The sequence below is a fragment of the Hordeum vulgare genome, chromosome 4H (assembly GCF_904849725.1).
Source record: "Hordeum vulgare subsp. vulgare chromosome 4H, MorexV3_pseudomolecules_assembly, whole genome shotgun sequence".
Taxonomy (NCBI): Eukaryota; Viridiplantae; Streptophyta; class Magnoliopsida; order Poales; family Poaceae; genus Hordeum; species Hordeum vulgare.
In genome coordinates this window covers 232,962,622-232,989,744 of record NC_058521.1, presented here as the reverse complement: position 1 = coordinate 232,989,744, position 27,123 = coordinate 232,962,622, and the positions used below count along the sequence as shown (strand labels likewise).

General features: G+C 44.8%; 1 long non-coding RNA gene across 1 annotated transcript; it reads left to right on the top strand.

Annotated features, from left to right (window-relative positions):
• The first annotated feature begins 7,840 nt into the window (after positions 1-7,840).
• On the top strand, positions 7,841-9,080 carry LOC123446342. Its single transcript, XR_006631323.1, has 3 exons — positions 7,841-8,053; positions 8,145-8,408; positions 8,726-9,080. It is a non-coding gene; the product is annotated as an uncharacterized LOC123446342 (long non-coding RNA).
• Positions 9,081-27,123: the final 18,043 nt, after the last annotated feature.

The window sequence follows — 27,123 nt, the reverse complement described above, 5'->3', positions numbered from 1 at the left end:
TGTGGCTCATAGATTACTACAACACCAGTTGCATGTACAGGTAAAGGTTACTTGAAGCGAGCGCGTTGATTGTTCATTTGGAGTTGCTTCTTCTTCCTGTTCTTCATCGATCTAGGATGGGTTCCAGGCCAGCAACCTGGGATAGCAAGGATGGACGTCGTTTTCTTTTCTCGTTTGTTTTCGTCCATAGTCGGACCCTGCTCTTCTTCATGATGTTTATGTATTGTACTGATGTGACTCTGATATAGCTTGTGGCGAGTCTAAGCCAACTCCATATATCTCATCTTTTCAGTACATGTACTTGTAATGATATCCATTCTTGCGAAACGATGAGATGCGCTTCTATCCCTGACGAGGCCCTCGTGCAAAATTGAGAATAGGATCGCATCTTGGGCGTTACACAGAAGCTGCAGCTGGTGGTGTAAACGGGCAAGCACGTCAATGAACTTGGCATTCATCTTGGTGTCGAATTTCTTCTCCATACCTTCGAGCTTGTCCATGGCCTCTCCAAAGGTGGTCACGAAATCATGTACCTGTTCAGACATCATATGCTGAAATTTATCATGGAGCTCCCGGTTGGTCAGGTTCTCCCAGTCGATCTCCTCAACGTGTGATCCTGGCATGGTTAGCAGCAATAGGAACACGGAAGAATATGAACCTACAGACTACTAGGAAGTGGTGGTGGTGGTGGTGGTGGTGGTGGTGTGTCACAAATCCGTCAAGCAAATCCCAATTTCTTACCAATTCTTACCCAGCAACAGGTGGCGATCGGCAACCGGTGTAGTCAAAACTCTCAAATCTTGGATAGAGCGATTGCCAGGTGGTGTCAAACACACGATGTAGATGTATGTGGAGCTGGGAAGGCTTATAATATGGTAGCAAGAAGGGTCAGCAATAATCAATTCAGAGATGCAAAATTCAAAAGTCGCTCAACGACAGTACCGTCCTGGTCCTAGGCTAGACCGTACTAGAGACGCGAGCCTAGAACACCAACGAAGTCACGACGACACGTACTAATCAAGGGAAGAGCCACTCTCATATTTTTTTTTGTGCTCTTTTTTTCGGCGCTTTTTTTCTCCAGAAAATCACTATAATGGCGAGTGTCTCAAAACTCCCAAGGACCAAAAATAGGATAGGCATGAAAAAAAATTTGACAATTTTTTTTGAATTTCTCGAACAATTCGGGGCTGCGACGACCAAAAATTGCGACAAAAATCACTATGATGGCGAGTGTCTGAAAACTCTCTAGAAAGCCTCACAAAATGATATGGAATTTTTTTTTCACCCCTCAAAATTTTGGCCTAAAAAAGTGCTCTGGAAAGCATGCCAGACTCTGACGAAGTTGATAGAGGCGAAGTTGTCCCTGTCTTTCGATGAGATCGTGGGTATCGTTTTGGTGGAGTAGACTTTGACGATCCGACTACGAACGTGTGAGGACGTCGCGCCTTAGCAATTGCTAAACCAACTCTGAGAGGTTATTCATCACGCCGGAGCACGATCAACCTGACCACGAAGGTCTGTTTTCTGCATGCAAACGAAGAACAATCAAGAGACCAAGATTGCAATCAAGATATTACGAACATAAGAGGGAAGCTTTATTGATGAAGGTGGGATTCTGTGACCCATTTGTCTGGTCGTAGAACCCAAACGAAGAACGCGAAGTTGCAGCTATGGCGAACTTGTAATCTAAACAAAACCCAAATGTAAACGGTGCCCTAAGGGCTGTATATATGAGGGAAAAGAGAGGTAATTTCGTGACCCTTGGAGGAGGGGTCCGAAAACAGCCCTAAACTCGGTTTCCCCACACATACGGACTCTAAAAATAGCCTATATTATGGTATTTCAAAATTACATGGGTCTGGCCCAAAAATAAGGTGACGCAACACCTATAATAGCCTATGGACGAAATTTATAAAGTGACGTCTTGAATATTTTATCCAAATCCTTCATGCTCTCCTTATGGTGGCTTTAGAGTGCGAAAATCATCAGTGGAAGCTTCATTGTTCTCTCCGGCGCATGCACTTTCTTCTCCATGCTTGATCCCGCTCCAACGGATATCCTTCTTGTCCATGCTAGGTCCTTCATTCATGAGCACAACAAAAGTATCTAACTTAGGCAACATCATATGTTCATGAACATTAGAAGTATTCCCAAGAAACGAAATTACCTGATAACTCAATTGGCGTGCACGAACTCTAGTAACTGGTCCAATATGCATAGCAGCTGGGGCTGTGAGTGTAACAATGGTGTTGATGTCCTCGTCACGCCGCGCCCGCCTCTCGCAGCCTTGGGCCTCGCTGCATCGAGCAAGCCGCCGTCGCCTACGTCTCAAGCCGCCGCCGCCAGCGTCTCCTGTCGCAGAGGCGCGAGCCAGTAGCCGCGGCGCCCACCTCCCGGCCGGGCTGTGACAGCCCGATGCCGACGTTCCAGAAGATTCCCCCTTCTTTCCGTTTTCGTCGTGTGTCAATTTTCTTTTATCGCATCTTCATCGCATCATGCGCATCATCTGCATTGCATCGGCATCTCCGTTGCCGCTAGTTTTCAAATGTTGCATCCGTTGTTAGTTGCCGGTTATCATCGTTGTTCGTTCCGAGCCTGGCCGCACTTGCACGCGCCCGCGACATCATCAAACCCTGTTTTAAAAGTGTGCATAAAACTTTCTCTGATCGGGTTGAGATTTGACGTGCGGTCTTATTTTAATATAGCTAGGTCGCCTGCCGAATTTCGTCGCGATCGGAGTCCGTCTGGTACCCGAACAGTCGACCGTAGCGGCACCGTATTCAGTCTACCGTCGGACGTGTATCGGTGTTTTAAAATTCGTTGCCGCGCCGCCCGTTTTCCCTCTCATCCCTACTTAGCCCATCTACACAGCCCATCAGTGCCACCTAGCCACTTCCTCCGTTCGTGGTCTTCGGATCGCGATCGGACGGTCGAGGTCCACCCCTCGAGAGATCAATCCTATATAAGTAGCACCCCCTAGAGAGAACCCTCTCACTCCACTAGGGTTCCCCCTAGTCATATTTGCAGCCACCCCCTAGAGAAAAACCCCACCTGCTATCTCCACCTCCTCTCTCCCCGAAATCCAATCTCAGGTCAGATCTGGACCATTGGATATCCATCCAAAGGCCCAGATTTGCCCAAAAATCCCACCTATCGGACAATGTCCACTCTAGTGGACAATGTCCGGGCGACCACAGGGGATTCTCCCTCTCCCCGAGCTCCTCTCGCAGGAGCACGCCCTGCCTGCCCGAGCACCTCCCACTGGTCGCCGCGCCGCCGTCGGCCGCCTTGGCCGTCGGGCCCGCCTCCTGCGCCGCCCCGATCTGCAGCGCCGCTCCTCCCTGCTGGAGCCCCAACCGCGTCGCCTTCCTTCATCCTTCCTACTAGGTTGCAGCTCCCGAGACCACCGGCGCCCCGTGCAGGAGCCTGCCCTGCCTCCGTCCGGGACTGGTCGTCGGATGCGCCGCCTCCGCGCCGCCCTCGTCTCCCCGACCCTGCCGCCGAGCTGCTAGGCGCCGCCTTCGCCCTCACCCCTTGCCCGGTGCAGCCAGCCGCCGGCTCCCCGTTGCTTGGGGTCGAGCAGAGGAACGAGCGCCGCTCGGGCGCGTTGACCGTGGCCAGGTGGCCAGCGCCCCGACCAGGCCCATCTGCGGCCTCCCACTCGGCCTAGGAGCGCTCGTGGGCCGCCTCCTCCTCTCCAGGCCGGCCTTTGGCCCAAGGTGAGCCTCCCTTCCCCCCTGCCCTCCTAATCCTCGCCTAGGCGACGTGTAGCTAAGTTGCGCCCGTGGATAATTAGGCCCATAGGATAGTTTCGGCCCATGTAGTTATTAGGTTTTTCGGATTTAGTCAAATTCCAGGAAATAGACGATTATTGTTTCGCCCGTAACTTTTAAACCGTATGTCGGATCACGGTGATTTAGATATGGTTTTCATGTAGTTTCTCGCGTAGAATACGTTGGCGCAACTTGCATAATACATCGTTTAGCGTGTCGGATGCCCAGAATAACGTGCTGTTTTAATAGGATACGTCCCGTATTTAATTTTCGCGCAAGTCCGAATTGCTCGAATGCCTTAGATAAATGTCCATGTTTTAGGAATCATTTTTGCATGTATTTTAGAGCGGTCATTGGTATTTTTGCGTGTATGGTTTGTCGCTAGTTTATTTTCCCGTGTTTAGGTTATTTCCTCGCATTTTCGTGTGGCATTATTTTGTGTTGCAAACCCCACATATTTTATATGTTTCCGGGGTAGAAAAATCCATTGGATTTTTCTATGCAATTAGTTTTAGCTTTTGAGTAAATTAGTTCGCGCGATATTTTGCTATGTTTCCCTCTTGTTTATTTTGTAGGATTTATTCCGTGCTTTGTTTGATTAAGTTGTCAACTAGAGAGTTGATCTTTGATGTTTAGTCTAGCCCCTGGTATTTCTAGTTGCAATAGAAATGCATGTTTAGGTGTGATTTGCTTGCTCTCAAGTTGCTAGAAATAGTGCTGATTTGGAGGTGCTGAAATATTTCTAAGTCTGGAATCTGTTATATTTTGTTGTTGTCTTGTCTTGCTTCTATCTTTTGATCTGTAGCCCTTTTGAGGTTGGTGCAATGGAGTTAGTTGTAGCCCTTGTGTTTCTCTAGCTTGTTGTGAATTTTCATGCCATTTGAAGTCCTTTAACTATAGGTTTTGCTGTTGTCAATATGACTTTAGATTGAAAACTGCACTTTCATGAGGTGTAATTTTCACTAAGTCTGAAATAGTGTGTGAGATGCCATTTTGTGTATTCTTTCCCTAGTGATCCATGATGCCATGCTAGTTGTTGTTAGTTGTTTGTAGTAGTGCTTCTTGCCCTATTTTGTGTCATGCCTTGCTTGAGTTTATCGGAGTTGTGTAGCCTGTAGTTGTGGGGTGGAGAAAATGCGATGTGGCTGATTTTGGCAGATTGTAGTGATATCTTGTATTGCTCGTAGTTGTTGAACGGTAGCTCCGATTTGATCGTGTCCTACATGAAACTTGCTTAGAATATCGTGTAGTTTCATTTTCTCATGCTGGTTGTATGTTTTGAAATGGTCGTGACCGTCGTTGCACACATATTGCATTCATGCCATCATATCTTGCGGTGTCCGTATCTTTTGATCCGTAGCTCCGTTGGAGATGTTCTCTATGTGTAAATTGCTTGAAATGACGCGTATAATCACATGGACCTATTTGTTTTTTTGTTAAACAACCAATTAAATGTGTTAGTTCAGATCTGGACAGAATTATAAATTAACATGTGAGGTCGTCTCGGAGATGCTATATGTCATTTCCGACCTCACTTAAAATGTCTAGATAGGTAGTTTAATTTCCGCTTCACCTCTTGCATGTTTGACAACATTAATATTGCCGTGTAGATAACCGGGAGTGAACTAAATAATTCCTATGTGGAGTTTCGTCAATATGCAACCCGTTGCATATTGAACTTCACTTAATGTGTAGTGTTTGATTATGTGAAGTCTCATGCCGTGTCTTGCATGTATTCAGCTGCTCATGCATCATATGTGATGTGCATCGTGTGGTGAATATCGTGTGTTGATTTGTGTTTCCGGTTTGCTTCGTCTCGATAGAGTTCCGCAAGCGTGTCGGATGTGAGGACCCGTTCGACTACGTCGGTTCGTCTGCTTCATGGAGGCATTCTTCTTCCAAGCGGGATCTCAGGCAAGATGACCATTTCCCCAGATACCATTACTATCATTGCCATGCTAGTTTTATCGCTTCTATCGTTATGTCTCGTTGCCTACCACATGTTAAATATTAGCCTCTCAACAATGCCATGAAAACCCTCAACATGTTCGACCTAGCAAACTACTGAATGGCTATGTTACTACTTGCTTAACCCTGTGTTTGCATTGCTAGTTGTAGGTGCTTTGCTTCCATGTGAAACATGGGTTCCTTGTTATATCACCGTATTTAAATGCTATTTAATTTAATGCACCTATATACTTAGTAAAAGGTGTAAGGCTCGGCCTTTCTAGCCTCGTGTTTTGTTCCATCTTTGCCCCCTTAGTTTCCGGCTACCGGTGTTATGTTCCATAAATGAGCGCTCCTAACACGATAGGGGTTGTTATGGGGACCCCCTTGATAATTCGTTTTAGATTAAGACTGGTCTGGCAAGGCCCAACTTTGGTACTACATTTGCCTAAGCACCTAATAAAATTGCATAGGGACTTTTCGGACCCCGAGGATAATTTAATCAACCCCCGGGCCAGTGCTCCTCATGAGTGTTGGCCCCACCTGAGCGATGTCCGGCGCCCCTCTGCTCACCCGGAGGTTTAGCGATCCCGACGTCTAGCTCGTCCGCCGTGTCCTGAGAACGAGGTACGCGACTCCTATCGGGATCGTCGACACGTCGGGCGGCCTTGCTGGATTAGTTTTACCTTTGACGAAATATCTTGTGCATCGGGATTCCGATGATGCTTTGGATAAACTCAGAGTTGAGGTTTTCCACTAGGGAGTCCGACGAGATCGCGAGCTTCGTGATTGAGGATTTCTATGCGGCTTGTGGTAATTTGTGATGGACTAGTTGGAGCACCCCTGCAGGGTTAAATCTTTCGGAAAGCCATGCCCGCGGTTATGTGGCAACGTGGAAGCTTTGTTTAACACTGGTTCTAGATAACTTAAAGCTAATTTAATTAAAACTTGCCAACTGTGTGCGTAACCGTGACTGTCTCTTTCGTGAGTTCCTTCTCCGATCGAGGACACGGTGGGGTTATGTCTGACGTAGGTAGGTGTTTAGGATCATTCGTTTGATCATCAGTAGTCCACGCCCGTTATGCGTAGATCTTCCCCCCTCTTATTTCTGGTACTCGTAAGTTTAGCCACCAAACATATGCTTAGCCGCTGTTGCAACCTCACCACTTAACCATGCCTCACCCATTAAGCTTTGCTAGTCTTGATACCTTTGGAAATGAGATTGTTGAGTCCCCTGTGGCTCACAGATTACTACAACACCAGTTGCAGGTACAGGTAAAGGTTCCTTGACGCGAGCGCGTTGATTGTTCATTTGGAGTTGCTTCTTCTTCTTCTTCTTCATCGATCTAGGATGGGTTCCAGGCCGGCAGCCTGGGATAGCAAGGATGGACGTCGTTCTTTCTTTTCTCGTTTATTTTCGTCCGTAGTCGGACCCTGCTCTTACTCTTGATGAATATGTAATGTACTGATGTGACTCTGATGTAGCTTGTGGCGAGTGTAAGCCAACTCTCTATGTATATCTCTTCTTTTCAGTACATGTACTTGTAACGATATCCATTCTTTCGACACGACGAGATGCGCTTCTATCCCTGACGAGGCCTTCATGCCAAATTGAGGATATGGTCGCATCTTGGGCGTGACACGGGCCGCGTCGAGCAAGCCGCCGTCACCCGCTCCTCCAGCCGCCGTCGCCCGCGTGCTAGGGTTCGTGCGTGTGAATCGGGTGGATAATGTTTGCAACGTGGTGTGTGCGGTGTATCTATGTGAGCTGGTTTGGTGTTTCACAGGTACGTATACGTATGTATGTGTGCACGTATAAGGGGTGTATATGGCTTTGTATTGGTGAAAATGGCATGGATAGAGATATGAAAAAGTTATAATGGCATATGTCCAAGTTCAGTTTTTGTAGTGGCATATCTTTCAACCAGTGAAAATTGCAATGGCATGAATCCAATTAACCCTAGTGGTTATTATAAGAATTTGGTATACGAATGAGAGGAAGGGGAGGAACATGGAAGAAACTGGAGGTAGGGAAAAGAGAGAGGACCCGCCGCCGTTTCGTGCTGTGATTCACTGGATGCTTCTCCCGTTGCTTCCTCCCAAGATACTTGTAGCTCGTAGCAGTCAGCAATGCACCTCCAGGCCCAGCCCATATGACATCCCAGGGCCAGCCCAAGTACATATATGGGCTACGGAAGGTTCGTGACACACCAGTGTCTTCTACGGTTCTATGCCTGTTGCTGCTCTGAATCTGGACTTTGGGCGGTGGTTCTTGAAGACACGGGCTGCCGGCGGCGACGCAACATGGAGTTCCTGATGCAGCCGATACGCGGGTACGTACAGCCTCCCTTCTCTCGTGGTTCAGTACGTAGATTACTGCCCTGGATTAAGTGATTGTAATGGATTTGGTCTGTCCTGGAACAGATCCACTTTCCTGGAGGGAGTAGGAGAGAGTATGGTGCCGCCTCCGGTGCCGGAACACCAGTTGCCGGACGAGGGTGTGACGGAGCAGGCGTAGTCGACGGGGGAGAGTATGATGGCGGAGCATCCAGTGCCGGAGCAGGTTGTGCTGGAGCTCGCGCGGGCAGTGGGCAGTGCGGAAGCTCAGATCTTGTCGGCCGGAGAAGCGACGACAGAAAGGGGACAACTGGGAAGATTGAACCCCCCGGCACCTGGATGGAACAAAAGGTTAGTGCTTAAGTTGGTCGTGCAGTTTGTTAGGCGACGGGTAGAATTTGTGATGGTTTTGAAGCAATTGGTGTAGGATTTGATGTTGCTGTGTACAGTCTACTGGAGTATCGTAGAGATAAAAAAAGTTTGCTGGATTGGAACACATATGGAATTACTTTCAGTTAATGAGTTACTGAACCACTTGAAAACAGTCCAGAGGAAAAAAATGTAAAATAAATATGGTTCCTGGATTGGAACATGTATGGAATTACATTCAGTTAGCTAGTGTGTGAACACTTGTAAGCTAACATTTGGGGTGTTTCCTGATTTCACAGGCTCAGGATTGAAGCTGCAACACCTAGCAGACCACCTTACCGAAACCGCATCAGCGCGTTTGAGAAGGCTTTTAGGAGTTTTGCTGAGAACCCAGCTGAGAATGTGATCGCACCAGCTATTGGTCCTCATTGCCCACCTCCTCCTCGCAACTGCCTTCATCCGACAATTTGCTTGCAGCATTGATTCGAAAACTGAAACCTACCATTATGGATAATAATAAAATTTGGTACAGAGGATTCCAGAGTATTGGAGAACATATTGGCTTTATGTCTGATATACACTTGTCAAAAAAATGGATTCTATGTAGAGTGTTTGTTGTTTTCAACAAAATATTCAATACAGTATGCATGTGTAGACAGTGTGTGATTTGAGAGTTGTGAACCATTTTATTCTCATGGTCTGAAACTAAAAAACTGCAGTTCTGTACTGAAGTTTCAGACTAAATGTATGTGGACATATGCATGTCAGGGGGGAATGGATTCCTGTAAGCCAATGTGGAATCCTGGATGTGATGTAACATACTAGCAACCAGTACCACACTGTGAACCTGTATTGATTTTCAAGCCATCGATGGATGCATTTTTTTGTTGGCAAAAACTAATAAAATGCAATATGTGAACCTATGAGTCTACAATTAGTATTAATCTGGAACTGAACATTTGCTACGTACGTTCGGATCAACAAGAAAAAATGCATGAGGGATGATTAAGTGATGAGGCTGCAACAAGCATTAAACATTTGTATCTCGTCAACTTACGAGTACAAGAATAAGTAGAGTGATCTACGCATAAATGAACGTGAACTACTAATGATCAAAAAGTGATCTTGAACACCTACTTATAAGTCGATCATAACCCCACATTGTTCACTTCTTGGTTCAAACCTCACAAGAATATTCTATCACTTTTACGCCTTGGTTGGTGTATTTTAATTGAGTTTAGTTTCAAGTTCTCTACAATCGGATATTATAAATTTTCAAGTCACCACATAATCACGGACATGACTTTCCGAAAGATTTAACCTTACAGGGATGCTCTAAGTAGTCCATCACAAATTACCACACACATTCGATGGAAAACATCACACCGTGATAACATGATGCCTATAAGAAATCCCCATAGACAAGTCACTCGTCAAAGGTAAAACTAAACCAACAAGACCTCCCGGCGTGTCGACGAACCCGATAGGAGCCGCGTATCTCGTTCTCACGACACGACCACATCAACTAAGTTACCGACTGGCATACCTGTTGGTGGCCCCCGCTAGTGGCATTTTGAACCAGCACCATCAAAACCTGCCCACCTATTTATGTTAATTTAAAATCCACAGGATCATGATGCCCTATGCATTAACAAAATTATCGGTATAATTATGTTGGGAAAATTTTAGTATCAATGTTGGACCTTGCTGAAGGAGTTTTATCCTAAAAAGAATGATCAAGGGTGCCCCATAAAACCCCACACATGTTAGGAGTGCTTATCATGGAACATAACACCGGTATAATGGAAATAGGGCGGAAAGAGTGGAATAAAACTACCACGCAAAGGCCGAGCCTTCCAACCTTTACCAAGTGTATAGATGCATTAATTAAATACACGATGTATTGTGATATTCCATGAGATCCATGTCCCAACATGAAACAACTGCACGTAAGAGTGGCTGAGCAAAGCGGTAACACAACCAAACAGCGTTTTGCTAGGATGAGTGAAGGTTAGAGGCTTTATCACGACATTTTGTGAGGATTGACAAACAAGTGGTAGGTAGCGAGACATAGCGATAGCAACAAGACAACTAGCAAGAAAATATAGTAGGGATATCCAAGGTAATGATCATCTTGACTGGAATCCCGCTTTGAAGAAAACCAAATCCGTGAAGTAGTCGAACGGGTGTAGTCGGATGAATCCCGACATTCCAAAACAATTTGGGAACTCTAGTGAGAAGAAGCAAATCCAAAACACAAAAATAACACATGTTAAACAAGCAAGCATAATCACAACATGATGCACAATCAAGTATGATGCATGTCCATTTAACGATGCATGACATGGAAAGGTGCAGCAATCAAATACTACACATTAAGTGAAGCTCAATATGCAATGAGTTGCATATTGACGGAACTCCACTTTCAAACTATTTAGTTCACTCTAGTTCTTTATTTACTGTCCAGTTTAAATGTTGTTAGACATGGCAAGAGGTGAAGCTAAATAAACTATCTAGCTAAGAAATTTCAATGAGGTCGGAAACGACATATAACATTTCTGAAACGACCGCATATGCAAATTTCAAATTTGGTACTCTTCTACACTATACACAATTTTATATTTATTAAACGGGAAAATAAAGTGCATCGTTATTGTACACGTTTTTCTAATCAATTTACATATATGGATCATTGAATTCGAAGCTACGGTTTACTAGATACGGAACAAACCATTTAGCAAGCCATAAATGTAAAAATGCATCCAAGCAACAATTGCAACCATTTTAACCATGGATGCAATGGATATTATTATACCACATGGAATTCTAAACAAGTTTTATATATAACATGATCAAAATGGATCCATGGATCAACAATTACAATCAACACAAGTTTTAATTACAATCTATCAAAATTAGTGTAACACCTACTTAGGAGCAACAAAACATCAATATGCATGATGCTAACATGTTTGAAAAGGATATGGACTTACACTAGAGTTAATATGCTATGATTTTTATAAAAGTTGCAGGTTCATAGGCATCAAGATTAATTTACTATGATTTTCTCAAACTAGAAGTTTTGTTAAAGTTTAGGGACTTAGTGAAAATCTAGAGTTTACAAAATAGTAACATTAATTATGATAAAGCAATTTTAGTATTTATGAACATGACAGGCCCAAATGTTCATTTTACTCCATTGTCACAAATTCATATGATGCATGGATTAATTACTACTAGTAAGCTTGCACGTGCAACACACGACTATTCAACATGTTATTTTTATAGCCTAACTAAGCTCCTGAGCGCGAGGATTTCCAAGCACGGAGGGGCATCTATTTTTTTCTATATAGATCTAATATCATGGAGGAAAAACATAGGCTTGTTTGTGCTCAAACCTCAAACCACAAAATCTTATTCATTATAGTATCTATGATCTACCCCCCCAAATCGTAGTGCATCAGCTCTACTAAAAAAAGCTCATGCATCATAAACAACATTTTACTATTTATTTATCAAACAATGTGACTAACCAACAAAAAGTTATGTCTTGAAGATACAATGTTCACAACATGATGCAACTTCCCTCCAAGATCTGCCGCCAAGAAAAGAAAAAATAGTTTATATTCAAAGCTTGTTAACGCCCCCATTAAACTCCAATTCTGCATTAGAGTGAGGCATGCTAGACCTTCCGTCTTCAACAAAGCCAAAAGCTTATTCCTTGTTGTACATAATCACAACTAACATCATATGGGGACCCAGATTCATAAGTCGTGATCGCTGAATGCACGTGTACAGTGACCCCAGAGATCAATGTTCACTTAACACTAAGAAGCCGAATAGCAAGAGTCTTACATCCGTACATACCAGCTTACACAAATTATGACCATTATAGTCAAGTCTTACATAGATAAGGCCATGAAGGCCAAACATCAAACAGAAACTTGCAGCGCAAATCTTGAACGATATCGTAGGTCTATGCCATTTGCGTGAACCCTACATGCATTTTGACTAGGAAGCGACCTACTTCGCATGATCATCACCAAGGTACTCTTCACCATATTCCTGCTCTTCCATGCCTGGCCAACTAAATAACCAGTGGCAAGCCAATGAGTAGTTTGAATGTACTTGCAAGCAAACCATGTTTGGAATAAGGTACAACAATGCATGATATATCACTAAGTAGGAAGTTTTGCGGAAAGCTAAATTTTGAATGCAACGAGATGTCCTATCAACTTGTGAAGCATGCATCATGATTCATGAGGTTACGAGTAGCCATATGAACAAATTTTAGATATCAATATAAGTAGAGTTTGGAACAACTCTAGTTAATCATCACGTTGAGTCATCCGACTCAACTCATTTGACACACCCACACGCACGCACGCACAAACACACACACACACACACACACCAAGTTTTGTAAAACAATCGATGTAACCCAAGAGCGGTCATCCAACTGTGCTTGAACCGTTGGACCAAATCTAGTTTTGGCCGAGTATTGTTTTCTTTCTAGTCCCATGATTTAGTCAATTATCCATTGATTTCATAATTACAGAAATGCCATTATTTTAAAATGCTAATAAGTAAATAACCGTGCATCGGATCACAATGATTTATATATGTAAAATGATTAGAATTTCGTGTAGGTTCGCAATTTTCAACTCATACATGTGTTAAAAATGTTTAAACTTGCTGTTTGCATTAATTTGCATAAATGCCATGATAAAATGAAGTATTTCATAACTAATGAACCATAACTCCATTTAAAATGTTTTATACACGTAACTTGCCTAGAAAAACGTGTAGAATAAAATGGTGCACTTTATTTTCCTATTTAATAAATATAAAATTTGTTTATGCAAAATATGACAAAATTCATATTATGCATATGGGGTCGTTTTAGAAATACTATATGTTGTTTCCGACCTCATTTAAACTTGCCTATATGTGTAGTTTATTTAAGGTTGAACTCTTGGCATGTTTAATAACATTTAATATTGTCGTGTACCTAAACAAGAGTGAACTAAATGATTTGAATGTGGAGTATTTGATTATTGTGATTGCCATGCCTTGCATATGTAAACTGGACATGCATCATATTTGATTGTGCATCATGCCATGTATATGTTGTGGTGTTTATCCTATGTTGATTGTTGTTATTGGATTGTTTCTTCTCGACAGAGTTTCAAAACCGATTCGGAGTGTGAGGATTCGTTCGATTACGCACGTTTGTCTCTTCACGGGTTCGTTCTTCTTTCAAGCGGGATCTCACGCAAGATGACCATTTCTATAACAGCCCGAGATCGACGCTCCAGAAGATTCCCCTTTTATTTCGTTCTCGTCGTGTGATTCGTTTGGGTGTCGCATTCATCATCGCATCGTACGCATTGCATCGGCACTCCGTCGCCATGAGTTTCAAATTTGCACCCGTTATTAGTTGACGGCTCTCTCCATTTTCATCGTTGACCGTATTGAGACCAACTGAGACCAACCACACATGCACGCGCCCGCGACATCGATAAGATATTGTTTTGAAAGGTGTCCAAAAAATATTCTCGGATTGGGTTGAAACTTGGTGTGCGGTCTTAATATAGTGTAGGTAGGCCGCGTGCCAAATTTCATCACAATCAGAGTTCGTTTGTTACCCGCACCGTTAAATATATAGCGACACTATAGTCGGTTGATTGTGGGACGTTTCGGTATTTTAAAGTTTGTCACGGGCCGCACCATTGCCCTCTCATCCCTACATAGCCCATTAGACCCATCTAGCCACTTCCTTCGTTTGTGGTCGTCGGATCGCGATCGGACGGACAAAGGTCCATCCCACCATAGGCCAAACCCTATACAAGCACCACCCCATGGAGAGAGCTCTCTCACTATACTAGGGTTTCCCCCTAGCCAATATTGCAGCCACCCCCTAGAAAATCCCACCTGCTAGCTCCACGTCCTCTCTCTCCCGAAATCCATCTCTTGGTCAGATATGGACCATTGGATCTCCATCCAAAGGCCCAAAATCGCCCCAAATCTCACATACCGCACATGTCCGTTGCCAACCCGGACATGTCCGGGCTACCACAGTGCAAACGCCGCCGCTCCCGTAGAACCACGCAGCCGCACCCGAGCCAGCACCGGACTCGCCGGACCATCGTTGGAGCTCCACCGGAGCAGCCGCAGTCGTAGCCTGCAGCGTCTTCGGAGCCGCCTGCAGCCATGGCGCGCCGCTCCCGAGGCCGACGAGGAGATGCCCCAATCCGGCCAATCCCCGCCGCGACCGTCCCCGATCTGTGCCGCCAGCCCGCTCTCTGGCCAGATCCGGGACGGAGCAGCCATCCCCGCGTTGCCCCTTCCCGCGCCCCTCGCGTGCCCATCACCGGCGTCGCCGCCATGGGTGCAGCCACAGCCCTGCTGGAGTTAACTGCCTCGGGCGCTCTTTGCACCAACGCTCACCCCGCTCACCCGTGCTTGGGCCTCGAGCTCCGCTCCGCCGACCCAGCCGACCAAGGCTTGTAAGCACCCTCCAGCCCGCGCTATCCCTCGCCGCATGCGAGTTTTATGATATTGCGCCATCAGTATCGGCCCAGATTAGTTTTTTTAGTTAGGCAATTTTACCTATTATGAGGGATTTTACAAAATAGCATGTTTTTAAAATGCCCGTAACTTTTAAACCGTGCGTCGGATCGCGACAAATTATATATGTAAAACGTGTAGATTTTCACGTAGAATAATATTTTCCAGCTCTCATGCATATTTAGAAGTGTTATCTATGCTGTTTGAATTGGTTTGCATGACAACGGGTTTAAACAGTTTAGTTCGTAGTTATTTAACCGTAGGTCTGTTACCGATGATCCATATATGTAAATGGATTAGAACGATGAGTAGAATCACGTGAAACACTTTATTTTGTCATTTAACAAACATAAAATGTGATTAGGACAAATCTGGATAGATTACAAAGTTAACGTGTGGGGTTAGTGCGGAAATGCTATATGTCGTTTCCGGCCTCATTTAAAATGCCTAGATAGGTAGTTTATTGGTACTTCACCCCTTGCAATGTTTAATAACATTTAATATTACCATGGGAATAAACGGGAGTGAACAAAATAAATTAAACATGGAGTTTCGTCAATATGCAACTCGTTGCATATTGAGGTTCACTTAACGTGTAGTGTTTGATTGTTGTGAATTTCCATGCCATGCCTTGAATAATTGAAATGAACATCCATCATATTAGGGTGTGCATCATATCGTGCATGTGCCATGGTGAATATCGTGTGTTGATTCTTGTTTCCGGTTTGCTTCATCTCGCTAGAGTTCCGCAAGCGTGTCGAAATGTGAGGATCCGTTCGACTACGTCGGTTCGCCTGCTTCATGGATTCATTCTTCTTCTAGGCGGGATCACATGCAAGATGACCATTACCCTAGATACCATTACTATCAATTCCATGCTAGTTGTCTCGTTTCTTTCGTTATGTCTCGTTGCCTACCACCTGTTAACTGTTAGCCTCTCAACATTGCCATGAAACCTTCAACCCTCTACAACCTAGCAAACCACTGATTGACTATGTTACCGCTTGCTTAACCATGTGTTAGCGTTGCTAGTTCCAGGTGCAGTTGCTTCCATGTGATAACATGGGTTCCTTGTTATATCACCATATTAATGATATTTAAATTAATGCACCTATATACTTGGTAAAAGGTGGAAGGATCGACCTTTCTAGCCTGGTGGTTTGTTCCACCTTTGCCGCCTTAGTTTCGGCTACCGGTGTTATATTCCATAATTGAGCACTCCTAACTCGACCGGGGTTGTTATGGGGACCCCCTTGATAATTTGTATTAGTTAAAGCTTGTCTCGCAAGGCCCAACTTTGGTACTACATTTGCCTAATAACTAATAAATAGCATAGGGACTCGCCGACACGCACGGATAATTAATCAACCCCCGGGCCAGTGCTCCTCATGAGTGTTGGTCCAAAAAGGGCAGACTGCAGGGCCACCACGAGGAAACTTGATGTTTGGTTTTACTCATAGGCTTTCCCATCCGGTCGTGTCCTAAGAACGAGATACATGGCTCGTATCGGGTTTGTCGACACGCCGTGCGGTCTTGGTGGACTTGTTTTACCTTTTATGAAATATCTTGTGCATCAGGATTCGGGTGATGCTTTGGGCTATATCAGAGTTGAGGTTTTCCACTAAGGAATCCGAGGAGATCACGAGTTTCGTGATCAAGGTTTTCTATGCGGCTTGTGGTTATTTGTGATGGACTAGTTGGAGCACCCCTGCAGGGTTAAATCTTTCGAAAAGCCGCGCCCGCGGTTATGTGGCAAACATGGAAACTTTGTTTAACATTCGGTTCTAGAAAACTTGAAGTAAACTTAAATAAAACTTGCCAACTGAGTGCATAACCGTGATTGTCTCTTTCATGAGCTCCTTCTCCAATCGAGGACACGGTGGGGTTATGTCCGACGTAAGTAGGTGTTCAGGTTCATTCATTTGATCATGAGTAGTTCACGTCCGCTATGCGTAGATCTTCCCCCTCTTATTATTGTACTCGTAGGTTAGCCACCAAATAATGCTTAGTTGCTTGCTGCAGCCTCACCACTTAACCTTACCTCACCCATTAAGCTTTGCTAGTCTTGATATCTTTGGAAATGAGATTGCTGAGTCCCCTGTGGCTGTGGCTCATAGATTACTAAAACACCAGTTGCAGGTACATGTAAAGAGTTACTTTGACGTGAGCGCAATGGTTGTGCTATTTGGAGTTTCTTCTTCTTCTTCATCGATCTAGGATGGGTTCCACGCCGACAGCCTGGGATAGCAAGGATGACATCATTCTTTTATCGTTTGTTTTCATCCGTAGTCGGACCCTGCTTTTCTTCATGATGACTGTATATTATTGTATTGATGTGATATTGATTAGCTTGTGGCGAGTGTAAGCCAATTCCTTATACTCATCTCTTCAGTACATGTACTTGTAACGATATCCATTCTTGCGAAACGACGAGATGTGTTTCTATCCCTGTTGAGGCCCTCGTGCCAAAATAAGGATAGGTCTACATCTTGGGCGTTACAAGTTGGTACCACTGCAGTACCGACCTAGGAACCCCCTTGATTGATTGAACTTGGCCGAGTGGAGTCTAGTGAAGAACTATTTTGAGTCTTAGTTATATCGGAGAGTAGGTTTCTTTTTCTCCTCTTCTATGCTCTGGTGAGGTTCACGATTTAGGAAATTTTAATTCTACTCCTCTTCTCACTCAATTTTTTTTAGGATCACGCGGATATTTTTGGAATCTATATGATGCTGATGTGATGGAGTTCTGACTTGGTGCCTCATGCTGTGTTGATTTTATTTCGGGGAGTTGAGTTCCAGGGGATTCTTGAGCACATGCTTATGATTCATATTTCTTAGTATCTTAGGACGGAGGATGTGTGAAATCGCTTCAATACTAGTAGTGGCGTGATAAGCCCGACATCCCAATACTGGTGCAGAGAGTTCGGGGGTACCGCCATACTTAGTATCGTTGTGATTACGAGGGTCTGAGATAGATGAGTTTCCGAGATTCTGGTTATGTGTTGACGGATGTGATACACTGGATGGGTTAGATGCTAGGAGTTAAGTGACTAATTTTACTCCTTGTATTCATGGACCTATTGCATGACCAGAAATTTCGGAAGTTCTTAGGTGGGAATTCAAGTAGTTACTTATAGGTCAATCTTCCAATAGATGCATGATGTGAGGTTGGGGTTCGACATCTAGAGGATTCGTTTGTTCATGGTCGTCTTACAGCGGTTCTCATTGTGTCTTAAAGAGTCCTTTTAGCTGGCTACGACTCGGGGATGCTTCGCATGTCGTGTGCACTACCTTGTACATGATGGCTATTGTAGGGTAGAGCCCGTGTGATCCTATCCACGAAAATATCGGACGGAATCTTTGTCATGTATTTGTTTCGGTTTGTTTCGTAAGCCTCATCCTTTGTTTTGATGGAGTATGGTAATTCGAGTTGCTTCAATGTCAAGTGGTGAATTCATAACTTTCCAAGAGGTGTTCTCATATTTTTATGGGAATGCAAATTCTTTTGCTCCATCAAGTTGTCTTTCAATTCTTTTCAATCGGAGTCGTCGTGTCAATTCTTTTTCATACGGTGTGCTTCTCTTCAAGTCAATTCTATCCTTTTAAAGATTAGCAAGATTAATCTCTCATTTCTTTATGGAGTTCATCTCATCTGTCCCAAGTTGTCTTTGTTTTCCCCGCCCTCCCTCCCTTTTTCTTCAATGTTTCAGTTATCATCCAAGTGGAGTTCAATTCATGGATGCTTCGCTATCTTCTCTTCTGTGTTGTGTCCAGTGATTCATTGTGAAGATTCTCAGGAGTTTCATGTTCATATTTCTTCATTCTTGTTATCTCTTTGTGGATTCAATTCAAGTTATAGGTGTTTATCATATCCTTTTCGTCATTTAAATTCTTTCAATGTTGGTGATTCTCATCCAAGTCTCTCTTGTTTATTCATCTCTCTCTTTTCTATCCAAGGTGCTGAAAATATCTCACGAGTTTCTTGTTTTCAATCCATTCAATTATTTTGAGGTTCCGAACCTCATCAAGTTTTTAGTTATACCGGTGCAATATCTCTCTTCCTAATCAACTGTTTCAACGATGTTTTCTTTTAGTGGGCACATAACCCACAGGTTCCCACGATCTTACCTGGCTCTTCTAATCTTTCCCGGAGATCTAAAGCATTTCAAGTGTGACATAAGTGTGGATTCCATTAGTCTTATCCCTTCTCTAAGATCTATTCGAATTAATTTCCTTCGTTGGCTCAACTTTTCCTTATTCATTATCCCGGAGTGTCTCAATAATCCTTGGTGGAGTTTCTTGCCATCGTTCTCAGCTTGTGAAGATTGAAGAAGTAGTTTTCTTAAATCTTGCTCCATTCTTTTGAAGATTTTCATCTCAGCCTGTGTGTCCTCTAATTGTTTTCAATCATGAGTAATCCCTTTCGTGCTATCCGGTGCATTTCAGATTTGTTTCATTCTCGATCCTTCGAAGGCCATCGATTCAGAAGATTTCTTCGTTCTCAGCTTTCAGCTTTCATTCTCAAATTCTTTTCAATTGTTGTCTCTTCGTTTGTCTCTCAATTATTCCGGTGCCTCATTCAAGTTTTTTGTTAGGTGGACCATGATCTCTTCATTCTCAAGGTGTTGTTCAAGATTCTTGTTGGGAGGTCAGGTATTCTTTCTCTTGCATTTCAAAGTGCAATTCTTCCTCCTTTTGCTTTTGAGGTGGTGTTATAGAATTCTGTAGTGGAGGAGTCTCGAAGAGAAGTTGTTTCAAGAATTAAATATGTAAACCCACCAAATCCTTTGATCATGAGATATTTTGACCCATGGTTTCTTCATTGAGTTATCTTGGATTAGATTTCACCTAAAGCTTTTCCTAGGGATTGTTGCTATTATGGTGATTATCATTGATCCAAGTCCTCTATGTTCCTCTTGGTGTAAGAAGTTTTGCCTTTCTTGTTGCATCAAATAAATCCTTGTTCCGTTAGTGGCTGGTTGTCACCTCATTATTTTGAGATGTTTTCATAAGTCCACTACAAGCTTGTTCTTTCGTTGTTGTTTCTCCAACAACTCCGTTCTATTCTTCTTGCAAGGATGCTTGCCAAATTCAATTGTGATGGAAATTTTCATTCTCTTCTTCATTCTATTCTTGCGAAAGATCTAGTCTCTATTCTCTTGTTCCGGAGTTGTTGTGATGTTGCTCTCTTCAATCTATCATCTTGTTCCATCAAGATCGTGTTCTGTCCTTGCTTATTCAATTTATTTAGTTTGTTGTGAATCTTCTCAAGATCTTTCCATCTTATCAATTTTGCCCTCTTTTCTACTGAAGTGCTGCCGAAATTTTGTTTGAATCTGTCTTGTTTCTCATGTCATTCTTCAACTCCTTGCTACCTTCAAGGGTCATTGGTTTCACTCGTTTGTCAAGAAGCAACTAAGATTTACCGTTTGCTCTTTCTCTTCCTCTTCCTCTTTCTGTTCTTAGATCTCGGGGCGGGATCTCTTGTTAGTGTAGGAGGGTTGTGACAGCCTGAGACTGACGCTCCAAAAGATTCCCTTTTATTCCATTCTCGTCGTGTGATTCATTTGGGTGTCACATTCATCATCGCATCATATGCATTGCATCAACACTCCGTTGCCGTGAGTTTTCCAATTTGCATCCGTTATTAGTTACCGGCTCTCTCTGTTTTTGTCGTTGACCGTTTCGAGACCAACCACACACGCACGTGCCCGCGACATCGATAAGATATTGTTTTTAAAAGTGTTCGGAAAATATTCTCTGATTGGTTTGAAACTTGGCGCGCGGTCTTAATATAGTGTAGGTAGGCCGCGTGCCAAATTTCATCACAATCGGAGTTCGTTTGTTACCCGTACCATTAAATATATAGCGGCACTATAGATAGTCGATTGTTGGACGTTTCGGTATTTTAAACTTTGTCACGGCCCGCACCATTTCCCTCTCATCCCTACATAGCCTAACTACACAGCCCATTAGACCCATCTAAGCCACTTCCTTTGTTCATGGTCGTCGATTCGTAATCGGATGGACGAGGTCCATCCCACCATAGACCAAACCTTATATAAGCACCACCCCATGGCGAGAGATCTCTCACTTCACTAGGGTTTCCACCTAGCCAAATTTGCAGCCACCCCCCTAGAAAACCCCACCTCCTAGATCCACCTCCTCTCTCTCCCGAAATCCATCTGCGGGTCAGATCTGGACCATTGGACCTCCATCCAAAGGCCCGAAATTGCCCCAAATCTCACCTATCGGACATGTCCGCTGCCAACCCGAACATGTCCGGGGGACCACAGTGCAAATGCAACCGTTCCCGCTGAATCGCACACCCGCACCCGAGCCAGCACCGGCCCTCGCCGGACCACCGTCGGAGCTCCACCAGAGCAGCCGCAGCCTGCAGCGTCTCCGGAGCCGCCTATAGCCATGGCGCCCCTCCCGAGGCCAACGAGGAGCTGCCCCGATCTGGCCGATCCCCGCCGTGACCGTCCCCGATGTGCGTCGCCAGCCCTCGCTCCAGCCAGATCGGGGCCGGAGCAGCCATTCCCGCGTCTCCCGTGCCTGTGCCCGTCGCCTGCCCGTCGCCGCCGCCGCCATGGGTACAATCCTAGCCCCACTCGTGTTGACCGCCTCAGACGCTCTCTTGCGCCAACGCTCGCCCCGCTCGCCTGCGCTTGGGCCTCCAGCTCCACTCCGCCGGCACGCATCACCCTCCGGCCCAGCCGACCAAGGCCCGCCCAGCTCCCTTTTGCCCGCCCAGCCGCAGCCAGGCCAGATACGAGGTAAGCACCCTTCATCCCGTGCTATCCCTCGCCGAGTGCGAGTTTTATGATATTGCGCCACCAGCTTTGGCCCAAATTAGTTTTTTTAGTTAGGCAATTTTACCTATTACCAGGGATTTCAGAAAATAGCATGTTTTTAAAATGCCCGTAACTTTTAAACCGTGCATCAGATTGCGACAAATTATATAGGTAGAATGTGTAGATTTTTTGCATAGAATAATATTTCCCAACTCTCATGCATATTTAAAACTGTTAGCTGTGCTGTTTGCATTGGTTTGCATGACAACGGGTTTAAACGGTTTAGTTCGTAGTTATTTGACCGTAGCTCCGTTGGAGATGATCCATATATGTAAATGGACTAAAACGACGAGTAGAATTACGTGAACCACTTTGTTTTGCCATTTAAAAAACATAAAATGTGATTAGGACAAATCTGGATAGATTACAAAGTTAACGTGTAGGGTCAGTGCGGAAATGCTTTTGTCATTTCCGACCTCATTTAAAATGCCTAGATAGGTAGTTTATTGGTGCTTCACCCCTTGCCATGTTTAACAACATTTAATATTACCGTGGGAATAAACGGGAATGAACTAAATAAATTAAACTTGGAGTTTCGTCAATATGCAACTCGTTGCATATTGAGCTTCACTTAACGTGTAGTGTTTGATTGTTGTGAATTGTCAATCCATGCCTTGCATAATTGAAATGGACATGCATCATATTAGGGTGTGCATCATATCGTGCATTTGCCATGGTGAATATCGTGTGTTGATTCTTGTTTCCGGTTTGCTTCGTATCGCTAGAGTTCCGCAAGCATGTCAGAATGTGAGGATCTGCTCGACTACGTCGGTTCGCGTGCTTCATGGATTCATTCTTATTCCAAGCGGGATCACAGGCAAGATGACCATTTCCCTAGATACCATCACTATCAATGCCATGCTAGTTGTCTCGTTTCTTTTGTTATGTCTCCTTGCCTACCACCTGTTAAATGTTAGCTTGTGAACATTGCCATGAAACCTTCAACCTTCTACAACCTAGCAAACCACTGATTGGCTATGTTACTGCTTGCTTAACCATGTGTTAGTGTTGCTAGTTGCAGGTGTCATGGGAATAAACCTGATAATAGAGGTGTAGGGTACGAATGGAGAGGGCAGTGTCCTAGCTACGACAAGAATGTACGCAAGATGTATGAGTTCATAGTGTTGGGGCACATATGAGCCGCTCCGCGGAGGAGAATGCACTTGATGGTGGTCATCACGGTGATAACGAGGGGGAAACTGGTTTCGACCCTGGTCTCGGTGCTGATACTCTCGGTGGCCTCCGTCTCTGCGTCGCTGGGGTGAACCTGGACTGTAAACTGAACGGACTGTATCCGTCCTTGGCGAATTGCTGGGCAATCTATTGATCGACTTTGATACAGCCGAGTTCTGTTTGTGTGCTGCTTGAAGCAAAGCGTGAAACTGCTCTAAGCCTCTGTGTGCCTCTGAATGTGACGGCTGAATTGAATCTGTTATTTTGGCTGCTGCTGCGACATTGAGTACCAGAGTGCGATATACCTTCTTTATTGGCGCGATGATCGCCCGAGAAGAGTTGTCGCTGACTGGAAGTTGGAGGACGACGACGATCGCGTCGAGACGACGGTTTGCCGACCTCGTGCTCGCTGTGAGCAAAACCAGGTGGGCTCTCCGCGAATCCCGCCATGACAACCTCTGCTGCTGGGTTGCAGTTCTCGCACTCGGAGGGAACGTCAAACTAATCTAACGCCGAGTGGATCGGGTCCTGAAGGGGTACAACAGGCTCGATGGCTATGACCTGAGGAGTCGACGGAGATGACGTGTGGCGATCCACTGCGTGCTTCACCCACCGCTGGAGTCGAGAGCGACCGGATCGCTTGCGATGACGAACAACAGAGTGAAGAGCCGACAATGGAGTCGACGGCTGTAGAAGGAGAACGCCAAAGGAGTTTGCATGGAAGTGTGTCCCTTCATGGACTGGGAGCGCCTCGATGTCGAGTCGCGCTTCTGGAAGCCATGACGAGTCATTGGCGACAAAGAAGAGGGCGCTGAATCGGATCTCACCACCCATGAACTAACCGCCGCCGAAAGGCATGACGAAGAGTGAAAAATGCAAACTTGCCGGAAGTCGCTTAGACGCCTGCCCCACGGTGGGCACCAATTGTCGTGGGAATAAACCTGATAGTTGAGGTACAGGGTACGAATGGAGAGGGCAGAGTCCTAGCTACGTCAAGATTGTACGCAAGATGTATGAGTTCAGGCCTCTCTCTTGGAGGTAACAACCCTACGTCTCAGGTGCTCGGGAGCTCTTGCGGTGTAGATTGTGTAATACAGGGGGTGCGAACCCTTGTGCCAGAGGGGAGGGGTGGCTTATTGATGACCCACAAGTATAGGGGATCAATCATAGTCCTTTCGATAATTAAGAGTGTCGAACCCAACGAGGAGCAGAAGGATCTGACAAGTGGTTTTCAGCAAGGAAATATATGCAAGCACTGAAATTATCGGTAACAAGTGATTGTGTAGTGAGATGATTCGTAGCAAGAAACAAGTAACAAAAGTAGCAACGGTGCAGCAAAGTGGCCCAATCCCTTTTTTAGCAAGGGACAAGCCTGGACAAGTCTTATAGGAGGAAAAACGCTCCCGAGGACACACGGGAATTTCTGTCATGCTAGTTTTCATCATGTTCATATGATTCGCGTTCGTTACTTTGATTGTTTGATATGTGGGTGGACCGGCACTTGGGTACTGCCCTTACTTGGACAAGCATCCCACTTATGATTAACTCCTCTCGCAAGCATCCGCAGCTACGAAAGAAGAATTAAGACAAAGTCTAACCATAGCATTAAACTAGTCGATCCAAATCAGCCCCTTACGAAGTAACGCATAAACTAGGGTTTAAGCTTCTGTCACTCTAGCAACCCATCATCTACTTACTACTTCCCAATGACTTCCTCTAGGCCCAAATAATGGTGAAGTGTTATGTAGTCGATGTTCACATAACACCACTAGAGGAAAAAGAACATACAACATATCAAATTACCGAAAGATTACCAAATTCACATGCGTACTATTAGCATGACTTATCCCATGTCCTCAGGAACAAAAGTAACTACTCACAAAGCATAATAATATTCATGACCATAGAGGTAATGAGTAGCATCAAGGATCTGAACATAAACCCTTCCACCAAGTAATCCAACTAGCATCAACTACAAAGAGTAATCAACGCTACTAGCAACCTTACAAGTACCACTCGGAGTCGCAAGACGGAGATTGGTTACAAGTGATGAACTAGGGTTTGGAGATCAGATGGTGCTGATGAAGATGTTGATGGTGACGAGTCCCCTCCGATGAGAGGAGTGTTGGTGATGACGATGGCAACGATTTCCCACTCTGGGAGGGAAGTTTCCCCGACAGGATCGTCCTTCCGGAGCTCTAGATTGGTTCAGCTCAAGTTCCGCCTCGTGGCGGCGGCGAATCCATGAAAAAGTTCCTCTCTGATTTTTTCCTGGACGAAACCCTTCATATAGCAATAGAGGGGGCAAGTAGGCCTGCAGGCTGCCCACAAGCCCTCATGGCGCGGCCTGGGGGGGGGGGTGGCCGCACCGTGCAGGCTTGTGGCCACCTGCACGCCCCCACTGTGTCACTTCTTCGGCCCAGTATTTTTGATAAATCCGGAAAAAAATCCTCGTTGATTTTTACGGCGTTTGGAGTTGCGCAGAATAGGTATCTCAACTTTGCTCCACTTTCAGGCCAAAACTCCAGTTGCCGGCATTCTCCCTCTTCATGTAAACCTTGCAAAATAAGAGAGAAAAGGCATAAGAATTGTACCGTGAAGTGAAATAACAGCCAAAGAAGCGATAAATATCGACATGAAAACATGATGCAAAATGGACTTATCACTTATATAGAGTGCGCCACCTCTCATCAAGGCCTCATCATCTAAGGGCTCGATCAATATGAGTTAAAGATATACGTTACTGATAATGTAAGTGGGTAATAAATGCTACTAAAGACCATTGGCTGAACGTGTGTCCGTTGGCCCTCGTGGGTGACTTCTCGTCTTCAATGCCGACTAGAATCCTTCCGATTGGATACAGGTCATCGAGTGGATGGGAATGTAGTCCGCGTGTTTGCGTACCGAGTGACTTTTTAAGTGCCTTCTTCATCTAGTCGGAATCTTCTGTCCGACCCTTGGCCTAATAGTGAGGTACCCTTGGGTAGGACATTCAGGTCAGGCCTATGACCCTACCCTAGGTACATATACCCATCATTATCTCCCGAATGGTTTGGGGTTCGGGTGACGAAGGGGTCGATGCGAGTTCTTATCGAGTCGTTCCGATCTTGGTCATTTTTCCGGGATTGATAAAACTTTGGGTCAACTGAAATCTTCGTCATTCACCTTGATCGATTCTATTGCAAAGTTTGCCCGAGTGATTTCAGATGCTTGGACTCATTCCGAGTGACTGACATGATCTTTTGACATGACTGATCACTACGGCAGGTCTGGATCTCATGGGATTCGAAATTCTGGTTTCCGCGCGTCTCGCGGGGATGACGCAACTGCCAGGGCAAGTGGAGCAACGATGCCTCGATTATCGTGTCGTTGTCATCGCCATGCATCACGTCTCCTCTGATATCGGGATAGGTTGAGATCTGGAGAGCCCACCAGTCGGTGACTCAGTCGGTTGCTTATATAAATGCGGCTAGGGTGTGGGGACCCTGACTTACGAGTCGAGATCGCCGAATGAACGTGCTTAGTGATCCCAGAGATCAATGCTCGCCGAACACACAGATGCTAAATAATAAGAGTCTTACATCCAAGTACCAAAATATTACAACACATGACCAATAAGGTCAAGTAAGGACAAATCACACTAATACCACTAGTAGCGGAAATCTTAGGGCTAAGTGGGTGCCCATGCCATCAGCCTACACTAATAGGCATTCTGACTGGGAAGCGTCCTAATTCTTAGGGCCGTCTCCGTTGACGTACTGTTCTTCAAACTCCGGTCCTTCGATGTCTGGTCAATAATATAACCAGGGGCAAGCAAATGATTACTTTTAATGTACTTGCAAACAACCCATGATATGAACAATGCAATTGGTAGAATAACAAGTAACATGCAGTATTGGTGGATAACAACTTAACTATAAATAATCATGATCCTGAATGTGCAACACAAGCTAGATGGTATTTAGAAGAACATGTTACAGATATCAACATATCTGTTAAGGGCTGAACACTCTGGGTTCACCCTATATGCCAAGTCACCAAACTTGGTCATATCAACGCTTTCTCAGATGACACCATTAAACATACACACTCACACT